The sequence below is a fragment of the Bubalus bubalis genome, chromosome 2, assembly GCF_019923935.1.
Source record: "Bubalus bubalis isolate 160015118507 breed Murrah chromosome 2, NDDB_SH_1, whole genome shotgun sequence".
Lineage (NCBI taxonomy): Eukaryota > Metazoa > Chordata > Mammalia > Artiodactyla > Bovidae > Bubalus > Bubalus bubalis.
This window is the reverse complement of record NC_059158.1, coordinates 27,373,432-27,385,895: the sequence shown is the minus strand read 5'-3', so window position 1 is coordinate 27,385,895 and position 12,464 is coordinate 27,373,432. Positions and strand designations below refer to the sequence as shown.

Sequence of the window (12,464 nt, the reverse complement as noted above, 5' to 3'; positions counted from 1 at the left end):
CTTAGTTCCCTGACCAAGGACTGAACCCACACCCCCTGCATCGGGAGCATTGAATCCTAACCACTGAACTACCAGGCATGTCCCCTGAATATTGCATGATACAGCATTTTGTAGAGCAAAACAAGGGACTGAAATACTTCTGAATAATTCCTATTTTTGTTTTCTGTCATTTCCAACCTTTTTTGCAAAAAAAAGCTGGGGGCGGGGGAGAATCAAAATAGAGCCTGGCCTACTTTGGGGTCTCTCCATTTTATTGGTGGTCTAAAACATTCTCAACATAACACAAGTCATAACTGACTCAGAACTCAAAGCAGCATCCACTGACTCCAAGTCCAGTGCACTTTGCAATAGATTAGGACTTTGCTTCTACTTGAATTTAACTCATTAGAAACCCATTCACTAATCTGGTGACAGAGGTGAGAGTGTGCCTTCCAATTTATAGAAATGTCAATAATCCCAGGAATATTAATACACAAGAGGAAATTCAAATAACAATAAATTTAACCTCAGTTATGATTTTCCAAAAAGATACTGAGAACAAACTAATATGATAATGAGGTACTGTTTTACATTTATACTATCAACAAAGTCTATAGTGATCATTTTGAATGATGGGAGGATTATGCTGAAATCCTCCTTGATGCAGCAAGATAGATTGCTATCATTTTGGAGAAAGCAGTTTGCTAACAGATACCACAGGCCCCCAAGATAGATGGTTCACACGCTCCCACTGGATCACTTGAGTACATAGGATTTAAATCAATTGAAGAAGATAACCATCTGAAGGAAGGTACTGACTTTATGGAGGATGTACTCTATAATATAAATAAATCTAAGTGCCTAACAATACAAGATGGTTTTAAAAAATTATGCTACAGAGACTTCCCTGGAAGTCCAGTGGTTTCAGCAGTGCACTCACTCCAAGGTCCCAGCAAACAGATTCAGGGTTGCCCCTTGCTCCAGCTTCCGACCACCCTCCAACTTTTTCCCCATAGCAACCTTCAGATTCAGCCACTCAGCTGTCTGTGATCACCGGGTCTAGCCAACACCATTTTTTTTTTCTAAGCTAAACTGCTTATTACCAATCAACCATGGGCTTCCAGATTTGTCAGAATTATTTCACTGAGATGCAGACCACCATCTCTGCACCTCCTGACCTCCTACCTACCCATCTCTGGGCTTCTCTTTCGACCTCAACGATGTGGCTCTGGAGGGTAGGGGCCACTTTTTCCTCAAATTGGCCAAGGGGGAGCATGATTGCCTCTTGAAAATGCAAACAGTGCGGCGGCAGGACCCTCTTCCTGAACATGCATAAACCATCTCAAGATGAGTGGAGTAAAACCCAGGATGCTATGGAAGCCGCCCTTCTCCTGGAGAGAAACCTGTACCAGGCCCTTTTGGATCTACGTGGCCTGGGTTCTGCCTGAGGAGACCCCCACTTCCGTGACTTCCTGGAGAACCACTTCCTAGATGAGGAGGTGAAATTCATCAAGAAGATGGGTGACCACCTGATCAACCCTGAAAGCTGGCTAGTCCCCAGACTGAGCTGGGCGAATATCTCTTCAAAAGGCTCACCCTCAGGCACACCTGGGGCCCTCTGGAGCCCAGTGGGCTTTGAGGAGCCCCACTAATGTCAGGGCTTCTGCCTGAAGCCCCTCTCTGCAGCCACTAGGCAACTTTTTAACATCCTGGAGCCTTCTCCCAAGCCTTGGACCAAATGGAAACAATAAAGCTTTTGATAGCAAAAAAAAAAAAAATTCTGCACTTCCCCTGCAGAGGGTACAAGTTTGATCCCTGGACAGGGCACTAAGATCCCACATGCCATGTGACGTGGCCCCCAAAAAAAAAAAAAAAAAATTATGCTACAGCAAATGAAGGGAATGTTATACTGACATTAAAATTGTAATTAGGAATAATCTGTAATAATATGTGAAAAGAGTGCTTTATGACATAATGTTTAGTTAAAAAATAAGAAACACAAAAGTACATATACTCAAAGATAACAAACAATAACAAATATATATATATGAAAGAGAGAGAGAGGGAAATTTGAATGTAAGAGGTTTTTTTACCTCTTGATGTCTTGGGATCAGCACCTGAGGGGGAGTTGGACTGAGGCGGAGTGGAATTCCAGGAGGAACTTTGCTGGGAAGTTGCCGTGGCTTTGGGGGAGGCAGCTCTTTTCAGGCTGGTGGGCATCTTTCCTCAAGGGAAACTTCTAAGAGAAAGGTTAATGGGAAAAACTAGAGTCTCCACTGCTGCAGCTGGTCTTGAGACCCACTCAGTAGTCATTTATCTCCATCTTCTATCAATACTGCCCACGTTGGTGTCCCCGCCCACTTAGCAAGCACTTTTGCTGGTCTAGGTGGCTTTCCTAAGCAGGATGACCAGGACTCTTAGGCCTTAGGCATCTGAGCTCCTGATCACTTTGCCCTTCTCAGGCTAAGGCTGCTGCAAGGGAGTACCAAGTAGATTATCTGGGGTCAAATACAATCTCCCATCCCAGCTCCCCCAATGTATTGGGTTGGCCAAAAAGTTCATTCGGGTTTTTCCGCAGTAACAGAAAACAGGCCTACCTTAGGATGATTCTTTACCTGTTTGAGCAGGTGACTTCTTTCCAAGTTTGCTCATTTCTTGGTATGAGGAAGCTGAAGGGACTGGGCATTCAACAAAACTTGATTAGGATTCCTGCTGTGTACCCTGGTGGAACATCCTCTTCCTGGGAGCCAAGATCTGTAAGCCCTTAGAGCCCAGAGTTTTAGGAACAGGAGAAAAGAATTCTCCAGTGGGTCTCTCTGTGTGGGGAGGCAGGGCCTTGGTTCTCAGACACATGTATTCTGTCAGGGACACCACACCATAGAATGGTGGTGGATTTAGGGAATATACTCCAAGGTACCTACACCTCCCAGCCAGCCTCTCAGTTCTATCACAACTATTACATTGTTCTGTGTGGTGCAGTTCAGAATAGGGCTATGACCCCAGGGTCAGGTACCCACTACCACACTTTGTTTGCTACAAAGTATGTCCCTTACTCAAATGTGATCTTTTGCAGGATCTCCTTTTAGTAGATCAAACACTTTGTAAGCCCTTGAAAAATGGTGCTGAGGCCTGTAAAAAATTATTGTGTGTATGCTTAGTCGCTCAGTCGTGTCCGACTCTTTGCGACCCCATGTACTGCAGCACACCAGGCTCCTCTGTCCATGGGGATTCTCCAAGCAAGAATACTAGAGTGGGTTGCCATGACTTCTCCAGGGGATCTTCCTAACCCAGAGATCGAACCCAGATCTCCTGCATTGCAGGCAGATTCTTTACCAACTGAGCCACCAGGGAAGCCCCCCAAATTATTAAAGAACCTCAGTGAAGTAGAGTTGGGAGACCAGAAAGGGGAGCTCTCATGCCCTGCTACAATAGCAGAGCCCAACAGGAAGAAGGGAGAAGGCAATGGCACCCCACTCCAGTACTCTTGCCTGGAAAATCCCATGGATGGAGGAGCCTAGTAGGCTGCAGTCCATGGGGTCGCTAAGAGTCAGACACGACTGAGCGACTTCACTTTCACTTTTCACTTTCATGCATTGGAGAAGGAAATGGCAACCCACTCCAATGTTCTTGCCTGGAGAATCCCAGGGGCGGGAGAGCCTGGTGGACTGCCGTCTCTGGGGTCGCACAGAGTCGGACACGACTGAAGTGACTTAGCAGTAGCAGCAACAGGAAGAAGACAGAGGCCTTTTCCCCAGCAAGGACTCAGCCAATGAAAAGCCTCAGACTCTTCTTTAAAGAAAAAAAATTACAGTCCTCCTGACTTCCTTTCCCCCTCTATAAAAGGGGTCTCCTTCCCTTGCTGTTTTGGGACTTTGCATGTGGCTTGCCAAACAGACCCCAAACGGCAATTCTCTGCTGATCTGAATCAACACATCTTTGCTAGAGAAATATCTAGCAGTCTATTTGTTTCAGGGCAGCAGGTCCTATAAATAGGAAAGACAAACTCAAGAGCTGGAATGTATGCATTAAATTTTTTTTTCTATTTACACTGAAGTATAGTTGATTTATAATGTATTAATTTCTGCTGTACAGCAAAGTGATTCAGTTATACATATATATGTATTCTTTTTTATATTATTTTCAATTATGGTTTATCACAGGATATTGAATATAATTCCCTGTGCTACACAGTAGGATGTTGTTGTTTATCCATTCTATATATAATAGCTTATACCTGCTAACCCCAACCTCCAAATCCATCCCATGGACTATTTATTGATTCCAACCAAGAGGAATTGTTGCCCTTTCCAGAGTAGGAGTTTAGTGAAGCCAATTTGGGTCTTCTTCAAGAGGTGGTGCTGTACCAGGGACATAGTGCTGGTCTTTGGTAGCAGCTGCAGCTAGAGCAGGCTTGCTGAGTGGGAGCTGGGATTGTTGAGCCCATACCTGCCTTCCATCCCTCCAACTGTGGCTACTTTGTTGTGCCAACAGCTGAGGCACAACAAAGAGGCTGGCTGATATCAACTGACTGAGTCATTTTGTCTCCTTAATGTGAGATATCTTCTGTGGTTTAGTTAAGAGTTCTGGGAGTGAAAACTGACTCAGATACAGAAACTGCATGAGGGAGGGATCATGAGTTTGTACTGGGGAAGCTGCCCTTAGCCTCTTGATCATTCATCTTTGATTATTTTGGTTGGATAGATTGAACAGTACTTTTGTTGTTACCCATTTATCTTGCCCATAAGGATGATCTGTTCTATTAACCATCTCCACAGCTTTCTGTGTGGGCAAAGGTCCATATAGTCAAAGCTATGGTTTTTCCAGTAGCCATGTGTGGATATGAGAGTTGGACCATAAAGAAGGCTGAATGCCGAAGAATTGATGCTTCTGAACTGTGATGATGGAGAAGACTCTTGAGAGTTCGTTGGACAGTAAGGAGATCAAACAAGTCAATCCTAAAGGAAATCAACCCTGAGTATCCATTGGAAGGACTGATGCTGAAGCTGAAGCTCCATACTTTGGCCACTCCATACTGATGGCCTCACTGGAAAAGACCCTGATGCTGGAAAGACTGAAGGCAGGAGGAGAAGGGGATAACAGAGGATGAGATGGTTGGAAAATATCACTGACTCAATGGACATGAGTTTGGGCAAACTCCAGGAGAAGGTGAAAGACCAAGAAGCCTGGTGTGCTGCAGTCCATGGAGGTAGCCAAGAGTCAGACGTGACTGAGGGCCTGAACAACAACAGCTTTCTGTAGGTCAGGCCCTTCTTGCTGCCTCTCCAGCTTTGCCTCTCACTGCAACAGCTGAATGTACTTTATTTCTAATGGTTAAGGCACTCTCATGACCTCTTATATTTCAGGCTATTATCATTCCCATCAAGGAGCTCAGTTCTATAATGACATCTCTCACCATGAGCTTTGGACCATAAAGGAGAGTCCCCAGTGCGTTTCTCAGTGAATTTTATATCCCTCTTACCATATCCTGCCTTGCTACTTTGGTAAATGTCCTCTTGGCCCTCACATGGTAAACCTGGTTCAATTTCCTGCCTCATCTAATAAATCCACTCAAGTATAACCCCTTTTGGAGAAGGGAATGGCACCCCACTCCAGTACTCTTGCCTGGAAAATCCTATGGATGGAGGAGCCTGGTAGGCTGCAGTCATGGGGTCACTAGGAGTCGGACACGACTGAGAGACTTCACTTTCACTTTTCACTTTCATGCATTGGAGAAGGAAAAGGCAACCCACTCCAGTGTTCTTGCCTGGAGAATCCCAGGGATGGGGGAGCCTGGTGGGCCGCCATCTATGGAGTCGCACAGAGTCGAACATGACTGAAGCGACTTAGCAGCAGTATACCCCCTTGTATGAGACATTTGGTTCCTTTTTCCACTGCCTAAAAAAGAAGTCCAGCATTTATTGCTCATTGATTGTGGGCATCACTTTTCCAAGTGCCAAGGAAACTCTGAGTGGTATGTTCTGGGGGGTTTATCGGCTGGGGAGTTCCCTGATGGCCCAGTGGTTAGGACTCTGCACTTTCACTGCCAAGGGCCCAGGTTCAATCCCTAGTTGAGGAATTAAGTTCCCACTGACTGTGCAGGGCATCCAAGGGTAAAAAAGAAAGAAAGAATGTTCCCATATTAATTAACAACTTTATATTCTGCTTCCCATTGACCTCCCGTTGATCTGCTGGTACAAATCAGCCAGGATCCACAGCTCCTTCAAGGAACAGACTCTTTTCTCCTTAGCAGACCCAAGTGTATCCCTGATGGTACTTGTTTTGACTTACTGGGTTATGTTATTGGCTATAATGGGTTATGATGGGTATAGTGTCAGTAAGGCAAAAGTGGCAGAACCTGTTGGGGACACATGTTGTCCTGCAAGGCAGAGACCTCCAGAATGAGGACTTCCATTGCACTGCAAAGATCCACATCCCTTGTTTCCAGGCCTCAGGCTGTCCAAGTTGTAGCTTGAATTTAGGTGTAGCAGACTTGCCAAGGGGAATTCAACCTTTTATGGAGCCTATTACTTTTATGCTTAAATCTTGAACCTGAGTTTCAGCTTCATCTACCCTCCAGCTATGGGATATGCATCCGTTCCACTGTACTCTGCCAAGGAGGCCCTCTGACTTTTCTGTTTAGCCTTTAATAGCTCATTCATTACCCTCAGCCTTTGCTTGTCTTTCTTCTGAACTTCCATTGCCCCCAGGAACAGCCATTTGATACCATTACCCTTATAATTATTAACTTGCTCCTGCTTCTCAAATACTGGTTCCATCACCTCAGCCAAAGCATGCCCTTCCAAAGGCATGCCCTCCCAGAAAACATCACCACTCCTAATACTGCTGCATGCCTGGCTTTATCCACACTCCGCCAGCCACCCACCATGGGCTCCTTATTTCTAGCCAGCTGGTGGGTGACCCAGCTTTAGCATCTGCTTTCTTGCACCCACTCTTACCACCACAAGCCAGGTTTCCCTGGGAGGCAGACTCTGCAGTGGAGATCAGCATACAGGAGGCTTATTGGAGGACGCCCTTGGAGCAACATCTGTAGGGGTGTGAAGAGGCAGGATTGAACAGAGAAGGAAGTCTGACTGTGAGGCTGTCACTGTAGAGGCCTCCACAGATTCCGTGAGGGTCCTGACAGAGCTGTCCTCAAATCCAAGACATTGGCCAGGCTTTGGATATGAGCTGTCCCTCGGAAGACGACATCTATTTGGATGAAGCTGCTCACTTCAGCAGAGGGTGATCGGAGGGAGGAGGGACTTCAGTGGGATCTGCCAGTCACCCACCCTCCGTCCCCAAGCAGCTGGAGGAGGAGGCATAAATGACGAGCTCGATTTGGGCAGCACACCACAATGTCCACCGCCACGTTTTTGAAGTTGCTATAATTGTCTTTTAGTTGTTAAAAAAAAAATCAAGTCATTAAAAAAAAGTGCTCAAGAGAAAAATGATGACATCCTTTTGTCCAGAGACTCCATGGTTTGTCCTGGGGAAGTTTCACCCCAACTGAAGAATGGTCCAGACTTCCCACAAAACAAATAGAAACTCAGGAGTGGCTTGGTCAGTGAAACTGCGATAGGGGGTTAGTTAGCCTGGCATGACTCACCTGTCCCCAACCTACCCAACCCAGACCCAAAACGGGTGTGTTGGGTGTGGATGCCAGGCTGCTCCATAGCCAGACAAGCAGGAAAACCTGTGTGACCCGAACAAAAACATGGAGGCCTGAGAAGTTCTGCTTGCAGAAGCAGAAGTGGCACCCACACTAGAAAAGAGACATAAATCTGATGCCCTAGACCTTGAAAACTGATTTTGTCTTTCCTGAAGTCTGGTGAAAATATGCAAGGACGTGTTACCACACTTCCTTAAAAAATTACAGTTCCTAAAAGTCCTATTTCAACAGCTCTGTCCACCAAAAAAAATTAATTCATAATCAACCTAAGAAAGGGAAACATTTATTTGAGCCCATATGAGGATTGTAATTTGAGGATTACAACTGGGAGACAGTCTCTCAGAGAATTCTGAGAACCGTTCCAAAGAGGTCAGGGGAGGCCAGTCTAGATGTGATTTTGGAGAAGGGGGTGTGTGCAATCAAGCATATACCTTGGTAGAGTTACTGCCGTTTTCAAGGAATGAAAGTGACAGTCGCTCAGTCACATCTGACTTTTTGCGATCCCATGGACTGTAGCCCGACAAGATCCTCTGTCCATGGGATTTCCCAGGCAACTGGTGTGGGTTGCCATTCCCTTCTCCAGTGGATCTTCCCCACCCAGGGATCAAACCTGGGTCTCCCACATCGCAGGCATATTCTTTTCTGTCTGAGCCAACGGGGAAGCCCGTTTGAGGAATAGGTATCTTAGTTAATGGTTTTAGTGCTCCTCTAAGTCAGGGGAGAGCAGGAAACTGGATTCATAAAATTTTTTCCCTGAAAGTATCTAACCACCTGAGAGCTGGTTCTCAGTTTTCCTGCAGTACAAAATACCTCACCCTGAATCCCTTTTGGGGTGTACCTCTTAATTTCAGTGTTTGGGAGGCATTTCGTGACCATTTTGTCCACTCATTAGGGATGTTGACTTCCAGGTGGTCAGGTGAGGATTTGGTTGATGGACCACTCAATGTACTATTACTGGACTAGGCCCTGCTAACAGTAGCCAAAACCTCTAGATCACCTGCCTTACATTCCATTATGGTTCTAGGAAGTGGTTCCCTCATGTCATCGCTTCCCATTCCTAGAATTACACTATGACAATCATTGATCTCATAGAACTATATATTTGGTCAGTCTTTTCCAGTAGCCCAGTCATCGGGTCTTCCCTGTAGCTCAAACGGTAAAGAGTCTGCCTGCAATGCAAGAGATCCGGGTTTGATTCCTGGGTCAGAAAGATCCTGTGGAGAAGGGAATGGCAGTCCATTCCACTATTCTTGCCTGGAGAATCCCATGGACAGAGGAGCCTGGCAGGCTACAGTCCATGGGATTGCAAAGAGTTGGACATGACTGAGCAACTAACACCACACCAATCATCATTAATTTTATTGGAGGCTCAGTCACACATCTGGTAATGCAGGAAACAATAATCTTGTACAATAGGCAGAATAATAGTAATATAACTAGTAGGTATGTTATTAATAAGATCATAAGTAAATATTTAAGTGAAGAGCTTCAGTAGGTGTGGCCCAGTATCTCCCAGGGTTGTCTAACCAGTCTGTTTTGCATCCATCACCATCTTTAAGGGAAATGGTATGTTGTTATAAGTTCACTAAAGATCTCTGCAGGTATGAGGTGAGTGGTGAATCATGGTGATCCCTTAAGGACAGACAAAAGAATGTTATCTTGTGAGGAGTTATGGCTGGTGTTAGAAGAACAATTGATATTTATGTTTGAGCAGGTATTACTGCCACTGGGTAGTCTGGCTAATGCAGATGCATAATGGACAGTAGACAGGAGGGAGGAGGCCAAAGGGCAGAGAAAAAGTTTCTGTTCAAAATTTTCTTGTCTTGCCTTAAAATGTGAATTTTTATTTCATCAGCTTATCCTAGGTTTCGTGCATCCAAGGCATTGTTAACAGATCTCTCCTTTCTACTGCTGGCAAACTCCAGAGACCCTTTCCTCTACCTGTGGACTTAGTGCTTTCTTTCACAGGTATATATGCAAATCAGTTCTATGTATGCAAATCAATTAAGCCTTTCTCTGCACTTCTCCCTTCTCCCGTCCTCATTACTCTCAACAGCATGCAAAAGGCAAGCAGACTCATTAACCAGGGAGGGGAGCTGTAAATTTAGACCCTGTAACCCTTGAATCAGCAAATGTGTTGTATTCTTTAACTCTGTATTTGACATGACACACTTCACCATAAGAGAATAACCCCAAAATAATTAAAATATATGAATCGACAACTTCTTTAGAGCTGTCATTTCATTATTCTTAGGACTTCCTATCCCTTTCTTAGTTTCACTGTCCATCAAAGTGTTTCCACCATGTTTTGTCTGGTATAGACTTGGCTGTTCCACTTGTCCTTTCAAAGAATGCTTGTCAACCTGCCTGATTAGAACACACGAATATGAAGTGCATACTGTGCATATACACACAAACACAGTTTTTCATATAATTTCACTGAGTTCATGGACACCTGAATAAGCCCCAATTGAGCTAGTGCTCAGTCACTTCAGTGGTGTTCAACTCTTGCGATCCCATGGACTGTAGCCTGCCAGACTCCTCTGTCCATGGGATTTCCCAGGCAAGAATACTGGAGTGGGTTGCCATTCCCTTCTCCAAGGGATCTTCCCAACCCAGGGATCAAACCTGGGTCTTCTGCATTACAGGTGGATTCTTCAGCAACTGAGCTACCAGGAAAGTCTAAGTCCCAATTAATAACCACTTAATTACTTTCTTTGTCAAGTTCTCAATTCATAAAATTGCAACTGCCAAATTTTAGCTAAATACACCTAGATGCCCTCGACAAGGTACAAACTCTATTTTCTTTTGTGGATTGGCAAATGAAACATCTTTGTAAATTTCATAAAGTATATATAAATTATGTACCAGAGAAGCCAACATTTTAATTCATTCCTTCCTTCCTCTGTTTCTTATTCATTCATTTAACAAACATTTGTTTGCTGAGTACTTACTATTTTGGAGTAAAACATTTATATAAAATTAATCTCCAACTTCAAGAATCAAAGCAGATAATGGGAAGAAGTGATATATAAACAGATAATGTTGATGAAAAAACTCATCAATAGTCAACCTAAAAAAGAAATGAAAATTTTTATTAGAGCCAATTTAAGGATTATAACCAGGAGACAAGTCTCTTAGAGACCTCTGAGAATGGATCCAAAGAGGTAAAGGTGGAGGCCAGTTACAGAATTTTGGAGAAGAGAGTACGTGCAGTCGGGCATACACCTTTGTGGAGTTACTGCTATTTTTGAAGAATAGGTATCTTAATGGTTTTAGTGCTCCTCTAAGTCTGGGAAGATGCAAGAAACTGGATTCACAAAATTTTTTTGTGAAAATATCTAACAACCTGAGGGTTGGTTCTGTCTGTTTTCCTGCAGCACAAAATGCCTCTTCTTGATCTTTACCCTTTGAATGAATTCCTTTTGGGGTGTACTATATAGGTCAGTGACTGCAGTGGCCAATGACTTGATCCTTGTAGAAATGATAGTGGGCAACATTTTTTGTTTTTACAGTCCCTTCCCTTTTGGCCTTAATTTCAACCAATGTTTGGGAGGCATTTTGTGACCATTTTATCCCATGGCACTAGGGGTGCTCACTGCCAGGTCAGGCAAGGACTTCTTTGATAGGCCACTTAATGTGGCATTTACTGGACTGGGACCTGTGAACAGTAGCCAGAAGTCTCTAGATCCCCTGCCTTACATTCTGTTATGGTCCAGGAAATGGTTCCCTCTTGTTGTTTCTTCCCAAATCTAGAGTTAGTTACACTATTATAGTCATTGATCTTATAGACTGTATATTTGGCCAATCATGTCAAGTCACCTAATCATCATTCATTTTACTGGGGGCTCAGTCACACATTTGGTCATGCAAGAAACAATTTTGTACAATAGGCAGAATACAAGTAAGATAGCTGGTACCATTAACAAGGTTATAAACAAGTATTTAACAAAGTATTAAAGTGAGAGCTTCCATTAACTGTGGGCCAGATTCTCCCCAGGTTGCTGACCAGTCTGTTTTATCTCTGTCGTTATCTTTAACAGAAATGATATGTTGTTGTCATAAGTAAACTTTACTAAAGATGTCGGAGCAGATACATGGTGAGTGATGGATCATGGTGACCCCTTAAGAATGAACAAAGGAATGTTATCTTCTGAAGAATTATGTGGGCTGGTGTTCAAAGAAGAGCAACTGATGTTTATGTCTGAAGAGGTATTTCTGTCATCGGGAACTCTGATTAATGCAGAATGTAGATGCATGATGTATAGGAGAGGGGAGGGAAGAGACTAAAGAGCAGAGAAAATTTTATGTTTAAAGTTTTTCTTGTCTTGCCTGAAAATGTGAACTATTTCCTCACGTATATACATACAAACACAGTTTTTCACATTTCGGTGAGTTCAGGACTGCCGAATAAACCCAGTTAATAACCTCTTAATTACTTCTTAGCCGAACTCTCTGTTCCTAAAATTCTGAAGTCCGCAAATTATAACTAAACTAAAATACCTTAGATGCCTACCACAAGATATAAGATCTGTTGTTTTTGGATATTTCAAATGAAGTCCTTACAAGTTACCTAAAGCATATATGAACTGTGCACCAGAGAAGTCAACTTTTTTATTCCTTCCTTCCTTCCTCTGTTAGTCACTCATTCGTTTAACAAACATTTGTTTGCTAAGCACTTTTTATTTTGGAATAATACCTTTACGTAAAATCAACGTCCAGTTTCAAGAATCAAAGCAGTTAATGGGTAGAATCAATATTTAAAAGACAATTACAACTGGGTGCTGTGACAAGGGTCATGGAGGAGCAGGAGAGG

At 43.7% G+C, this 12,464-nt stretch overlaps 1 long non-coding RNA gene across 1 annotated transcript; it reads left to right on the top strand.

The window, feature by feature from the left end:
* Window positions 1-9,045: 9,045 nt before the first annotated feature.
* Window positions 9,046-12,077, top strand: LOC112580221. The gene is made up of 2 exons (XR_003104509.3): window positions 9,046-9,616; window positions 11,692-12,077. It is a non-coding gene; the product is annotated as an uncharacterized LOC112580221 (long non-coding RNA).
* The last annotated feature ends 387 nt before the right edge of the window (window positions 12,078-12,464 follow it).